This window comes from Engraulis encrasicolus, chromosome 21, assembly GCF_034702125.1.
Source record: "Engraulis encrasicolus isolate BLACKSEA-1 chromosome 21, IST_EnEncr_1.0, whole genome shotgun sequence".
NCBI classification, from domain to species: Eukaryota; Metazoa; Chordata; class Actinopteri; order Clupeiformes; family Engraulidae; genus Engraulis; species Engraulis encrasicolus.
In genome coordinates, this window is record NC_085877.1 from 14,174,206 (window position 1) to 14,181,705 (window position 7,500).

At 41.2% G+C, this 7,500-nt stretch overlaps 1 protein-coding gene across 1 annotated transcript in view; it reads left to right on the top strand.

Moving 5' to 3' along the window:
• pcxb (pyruvate carboxylase b) overlaps nucleotides 1-7,500 on the top strand; it is a 640,714-nt gene that overhangs the window by 575,108 nt on the left and 58,106 nt on the right. The window lies entirely within an intron of this gene.

Genomic DNA, 7,500 nt, shown 5'->3' on the forward strand with positions numbered 1-7,500 from the left:
GTGTTGGTGTTTTTTTATGCATTTGCCCACATAATAAAGTTTGGGGGTTTCTACTTCTTCAATCAACTGAGGTGCCTGCGCTTTCAGTATTTCTTGAACATATCACCCTCCAAGAGGACCAGTTGATTTACCTGATGCAGGTCTGGAACCGAAGCATTGTGTATTAAAAAGTGTGCGGGAGTTTTTATAGTTTGTCTGATAAGCGACCCATGGGTCATCTCCAACGCTCCTGCCAGCTGAGGTGTGCAAAAATAACAACTTTCACAGAGTGTTTTTGAGGGATTTTTTTTAGGTTGGTCTTACGGTAGCTAGAGATTAAACGTTATTGATAGTTTCCTGAGCCCTTCGGGTCAAAGGTTAGTGTCCTTGGAGGAAGCTTCATCTCCTTAATGATGACCCCTTCTTCTGGTGATCGATGCTAACCTGGTCTGATTGGCTATGGAGAATGGGATTGATAGTTGTGACCTGGGTTTACTTCTTATTCATGTTTGAATGATGGATGAACCAGAAGGATGGTTGGACGCACCTGAACAAAATCAATGGGAAGGCAATGGTCAGTCATTCGCAGTATAGCATGCATATTCAGCGACAATTCTTTTTCAATGTTTAATGTTTTTAGTGTTAGGAGATACCATACACGACTGCACATATGTTTGGGTAATGGTAGTTCTTGATCAGATATTAAACTTCCTTCAAGTTACCCCAAGCTCTTCAGGTTGAAACTTACTCTTGGTTGTGGAGGAACCATGGGGCCACCTTAACAATGACCCACTGGTCAGGTGATCAATAGGCCCATTCATACTGTGCTAAACCTGGTGCTTGAACTTTAGACTAGATCTTGGAGACGTTTATACAGGACTGGGCCAGACCAATACTGGGCCAAGCCTTGAACTATTGTCTGAGTAACAATTCCACTTCAGCTGCTAAGACTGCTTGTAAGCCATGGTGTTTACATGTGCTAAGTTGATCGATTTGGCTGTCAACCAATATGAAGCTGAAATAAGATTGATAGTTCACATTGTAACCAATGTGACTTGGGTTTATGTCTGAGTTATGTTTGATGAATGATGGAAGCTTTGAACCATAAGTACATTTGGAAACGGCAAGGTTTATTCACACCTGAATAAAATCAATCAGGATGGCAACAGGGAGGCCTCCACAGCATGCACAGTCTCCCATATGCATTCACAGCTGCATTTAGTTTTTTAGTGTTTCTAAAGTTTGTAGTGTTTGTAGATGGTGGTTCACATTGTCAGTGTAACCAGGGAGTACATCTGCGTTGCATTTGATGAATTACAGAAAAGATGAGCCAAAAGGATGTTTAGAAACCGTTGAAGTTTATTCACACCTGAACAAAATCAATAGGAAGTCAATGATGAGTCCTTCACAGCAGTGTGCAGTTCTGCCATAGGCATTCAGGGCTGAATTTGTTTTTCTGTTTTTTGAAAGGCTTGAGTGTTTTTCAGCGTTAGGAGAAATGTGGTTGTGTACTGCAAGTGTTAGGAGAATGAAAGTTCACATTGTCAGTGCCCGCAAGGACACCATGACCCAAAAACACGATTATAAATGGCGAGCTTTATTCACTCCGCTTTCTGATGTTTTCAAATGTTTTTAGCATCAGGAGAAATATTTAGTAATAAATGGTAGGAGAAGGGTAGAGCTTAACTACACTTGACTCCCTGGAGCTGCCTGAGGTGAACGGTAGAGGTTAATTGTCAGTGGAGGAGCCATCATCACCTTAGTAATGAAACCTCTGCCCAGAGATCAATACTAACCCGGTGTGAAGTGGTGACGTATGAAGCTTGAATGTGATTGATAGTTTCCATTGTCGGCGTAACCAATGCAATCGGTGGACTACCTATGTGTTGCATTTGATGAATGATGAATGAAACGATGGTCCAAAAGGCCAATAACTGTTATTCACACCCGGGCCAAATCAATAGGAAGTCACTGGTGGTGTTCTCAGTACACACTGTCCTCTATTGACATTCACAGCTACATTTTCTTCAAAGATTTTTAATGTTTTCGTTACTGTTAACTAAGCTCATTTTACACCCCCACTTTAATTGAATAATTACGTTTTGCCTCCATCTGTATTTCCAGCTGTTCTCTGAGTCTGACAATGCGAATTATACATCCAAGCTAGCATGTATAATTCAAACACACTGGACCAGTTAGCAGCTAGCCGCTCCCATAAAATTCAGTGATAATAGCTAGCTTGCTTGCTAGCTTGGAATGAGAGTCGAAGTAACATAACCGAACCAAGAGAATGGCTGCATGAAACGGACAATGGGCAAACCCAATTATTTAACTCAAAGGGAGGTGTACAATCACAAGCTTCTTTAAATATATGGTGCAGTGCCAGAGCAACAGCTCTTACAATTTACACATTTTTTATAGATCCCAAAACGTCTGAGGTGGAAGGTTAGCGTCGATAGAGGAACATTGTCGTCTTAACAATGACCCCTCAGCTCAGTGGTCGATACTAACCTGGTCCTGTCTGCTGTAATCAGCTATGAAGCTCGGGCCATAAATTGATGGTTCTCATCTCTGCTCCTCATGTGCAATGTGCAGATCGGTGACGATGAATGATTACTGCTATTTACATGAATGGCCATTTTAAACATAGCCTACTGTATGTACAGTAGGTAGGTTATATACAACTAATGAAAGCAGCAGCTGATTTTCTTTTTCATTATGTAAATGTTAGCTGTGTTCAAGGGGAATACAAATGTTAGGATCAAAATGTTCCTACTGTGCTATAATGTACTTCACATAAAGTAAACATAACCGTTAAAAATATGACCTATATTACACAAGGATATGTATTTTTATACCTATTCCCATTGGACTCTCTCTCTCTCTCTCTCTCTCTCTCTCTCTCTCTCTCTCTCTCTCTCTCTCTCTCTCTCTCTCTCTCTCTCCCTCTCTCTCTCTCTCACACACACACACACACACACACACACACACACACACACACCAAAGAGGATTTATTGCATTTGCATGTGCGATTTTGGCACACATTTGACAGTTCTGACAAACACTGAAAATTATAAGTAAGATAGCAACCCAAGTTCTCAAGGGAAGCAAATGATTATGCATAAAGAAGCTGAGAAGTGTTTTAAGAGGTGGTTTAAAAAGCCCATAGCCTGCTGTTTCTCACCCCACTGGAAAGTAGCTTATGCAAGGGGTCAAGCATATGCTTTCGGAAAGTAATCAAGGATTGTTCATTTTAAGCTTTCCCTGCGTCATTATTATTCATGTGGAGTTCCTGATTTATTTTTATGTGCTCTCTCTCTCTCTCTCTCTCTCTCTCTCTCTCTCTCTCTCTCTCTCTCTCTCTCTCTCTCTCTCTCTCTCTCTCTCTCTCTCTCTCTCTCTCTCTCTCTCTCTCTCTCTCTCTCTCTCTCTCTCTCGCACACGCACACACACACACCTCATTTTAAAGGTGCACTGTGTAATATTTTTTGAAGTTTATCTCTAGAATTCATGCTGGCCATTCACAAATGCTACCCTTTTCATGAATTTTCTTTTCAGTTTTCATGATGACTGGGAAAATTGCACTTTTTATACATGAAAGAAGAGATCTTCTCCAATGTCCACCATTTTGAATTTCCAGAAATAGACATTTTAGCTGCAAAACCTATTGTACTTGGGTCATACTAGTAAGTATCAGCTCATTATTTAGTAAATCTTCATGGAAGGATAAAACTTGGCAGTAGATAGCACAGTTTCAATGAACAGCATAGTTGCAATACCTACTCTGGCCACCATCCTACACAATGCACCTTTAAGGACATTCTAACATACTTGTGAGCATATTGCTGGAGTTCATGTGTTACAGATGAATACTTTGTACTGTACAAAGACCTATTTCTGGGAAATATAATTGATGACTGTGCCCTGGTTTTGCCTATGATAGAAGTACAGTGTCGTTAATTAGCTTGGTTGGCTTGTCAACTTAACGGACTCTGTGATGTATAGCACTGGTAATGATCAAGTTTTGGCCTGGTACTGTACATGTCCCTGTTCCTACTGAGGCTTATAGGGCCTTTCCCATTTGCAATTTCCACCCCTACCCCTACGCCTTCCCCATGCCCCTCGTGCTTTCAAACGAAGCTGTAAGGTGTAGGGCTTGAAACCTAACCCCTACGAATTGAGATACCCCTTCAACAATCACATAGTGACACTCACAGCTGTCACAAATTCCATGCATTAGGTTGACGTTAATAGCGTTCATTTTCATCTGCGTTTCACAGAGAAAAGGGCCATCACACATTAGGACAATGGGTCATTTCACGTGAAATCAGACACTTTGGGACCCGACCGACCCGGATTTCAATCATACTTGGTGTGCCTTTTCAGTAGCAAGGTAGCACCACAGAACTGCATTGGTTTGAATCTGACACTAATATTAAGGGAGAAACAGACTAGGAAAGGTTCACATGTGAGGGTAGGACACTATACATTCAGCCTTGAATATATCAGTCAGTGTTAGTCACAAAAAGATGCCTGTGGTGTTGTTTGAAAGCTCTTTTCTGGCTCTACATATTACACAATCACCTTGGAATACAACTACTCTCAGAATATGAATTATGATAAATTGAAAAATTAAAAATGGAATATCTAAAAAACTCATATTTTAAAATGGCCAGTTCCTTGTCTAAACGTAGCCAGCAATGTCATGAGCAACACCTCAAATGCTGGTGTTCGGTTCTTTATTCATTTCAGAGAGAATTTGACTCACACATATGGCATCATACAGACCACTTACTAATAATATGGTAATACCATAGTAGCATCACATGACAAAACAAAAACAAAACAAAAAAGGTCAGTGTCCATCGTCCCAGTTTTCAGAAACTAAAGCAGATGTCCATTTATACACACCAAATGATGATATGTGAATGTTTGAACATTCCTTCTCTGTGTGTTCCTGTGCCATCCTCCCTTTACCGTACTTTAAAGAGATAATCAATGGCTACACTCTCATTTTGTACTCTACCAGTGCATTTGAAGCAGCAGCTGTGTCTTTTGTAGATAATGTGTAAGTACGTCCCGTTGCAGTTACAGGTTCCACTACCAGAAGCACATCCTGATGATCCATGACAAGTCTATCTGGTCTGAAGGGAAAAGTGAAGGATGGAGATGGTCCATGAGGATGCAGGAAGTTCAGTTTCACCTCTCCAGTGCTCGGCATACATTCCTCAACACATGCTAGCCACCAGTTGCCATCATATACAGCTACAACATACCCTTTGATGCTTGAAAATGTAACACATTCCTTTACTGAGCTCACTCTTTCAACTCTGCCTTCTCTGAATGCTGAAAACGGCCTAACTTCCACTGTGTCCATTGACAATGGGCAGAAGCTGTGTAGTTTTTGAGTACCTGGAATAGTTCTTGCAGATTCAAACCTTTTCAACAGGTTCTCAGCTTCATGATGGTACATCTCTGTTGTGGCAAACTGGCAATGGATGTTCTTGACATTATCCTTGACAAATTCAAACAGTTGGTTTGGCGTTACAATTTGATTGTCAATAGGACGTTGCAGACTTGCTCGTGCAGCAAGCCGTTTAACTGTCCCTCCAACGCCATCACATGGACCTTTGCCATGTGAACCTTGGAATACAACTACTCTCAGAATATGAATTATTATAAATTGAAAAATTAAAAATTGAATATCTAAAAAACTCATATTTTAAAATGGCCAGTTCCTTGTCCAAACGTAGCCGGCAATGTCATGAGCAACACCTCAAATGCTGGTGTTCGGGTTATTATTCATTTCAGAGATAATGGGACATAAAGGTTCAAAATGGGTTGCAAGTACACTACCTGACATGAGTACCCCACCTCACACTTAGTGTCTGATGTCACAGATTGACCCAGGCATCACTAATTCAATGCATTAAGTGAATGGTGTGCAAGTGCAGGTGTGATCAGTCTACTTAACGGGCTTGCTGTTGGGTGCACTGAACTTTATGCACATGCATTGGACTGAGTTGTTCAGGTTACTGCAGCATTGAACCTTGCCATGTCTTCAAAGAGGCATTATTTGAGGCTTTTACATCAAAAATGTTCTGACCCTTTTAATGGTCATCGTAAAAGAATAACTCGTGACTTGAGAGATCTGCCTGAGGATGCCATAGAACATCATCCGACACTCAGCCTGAGGATTGGACAGCGCGTCTGCAGGAACTGCTACATGAAGCTGAAAACAACAGTCACAACAGAGCCAATCTCACAGCCTGACATTTCAGACCCTTCAGTAGCTGTGGCTGGCCCCTCAACCTCTGCAACTTCTGACATGGAATATGCAAATGTTGAGCTATGCAATCTTAATGCCACTTTATCATCGATTGGTGAATCTCCAATCCGCTTAAAGAGAGTGGCCAAGGGAACCTATGCTAAAAGAAAAGTGGAGAATATTGCAAGAAAGATACGGGGAAAGATTGAAGCTGCCACCGGACAACCACTCAGACCATGGAAAGATGACGGAGAAGAAATGATACATCAGCTCCGCGAAAAGTTCAGAAGTTCATCTGCCAGAAGTGACAAGCTGCAGATCCTAACTGCATTACCTGGAAGTTGGAGTGTGAGAAAAATAATGACAGAATTTCAAACCACAGAACACATGGCAGTAAAATCAAAACAACTGGCAAAGGAGCATGGGGTTTTGACAGTACCTAATCCAAAGCCTGGAAATAGACTATCCACACAAACAGTAGAGACAGTAGAAAAGTTCTATTTGTCTGAGTCTGTCAGTCGGGTGATGCCTGGTATGAAAGACTGTCTGTCAATCAATGTCGGTGGCAAGAGGCAGCTCCTTCAAAAAAGGCTTGTACTTTGCAACCTACGTGAAGCTTTTCAACACTTTAAAGACAAGCATCCAGAAGTGAAAATTGGCTTCACCAAATTTTCCATATTGCGACCCAGACAGTGTGTTCTTGCAGGATCCAGTGGTACACATTGTGTATGTGTGTGTACAATACATCAAAATATAAAACTGTTGTTTGATGGAGCACGTTTTGATACTGTTTCCAATGGTGAGATTAAACACTACCGGGACTGTATTGGAGCAATACAGTGCAACCCTCCAAGCATTAGCTGCTTCCTTCAGGACTGTACAGTGTGTCCAGGAACTCCCAATCTTCTTTGGAGACTGGAAAAATACATGGAAAATTGCATGATAGATAATGTGGAGTTCAAACAATGGACATCAACAGATAGGTCAACACTTGAAACTAAGACACAGCCAGTAAATGAGTTTCTGGAAACCTTTGTGTGTAGTCTTCCCAAGGTCATGCATCATGATTTCATTGCAAAACAGCAGAGCATGTTTTACCAACAGGATCGTGACTCCCTTGAACCAGGAACGTTTTTAGTGGTAGCAGACTTTGCAGAAAACTATAGTTTTGTAATTCAAGATGCTATTCAATCATTTCACTGGAACAACCTGCAGGCCACAATCCATCCATTTGTATGCTACTACCAATATCA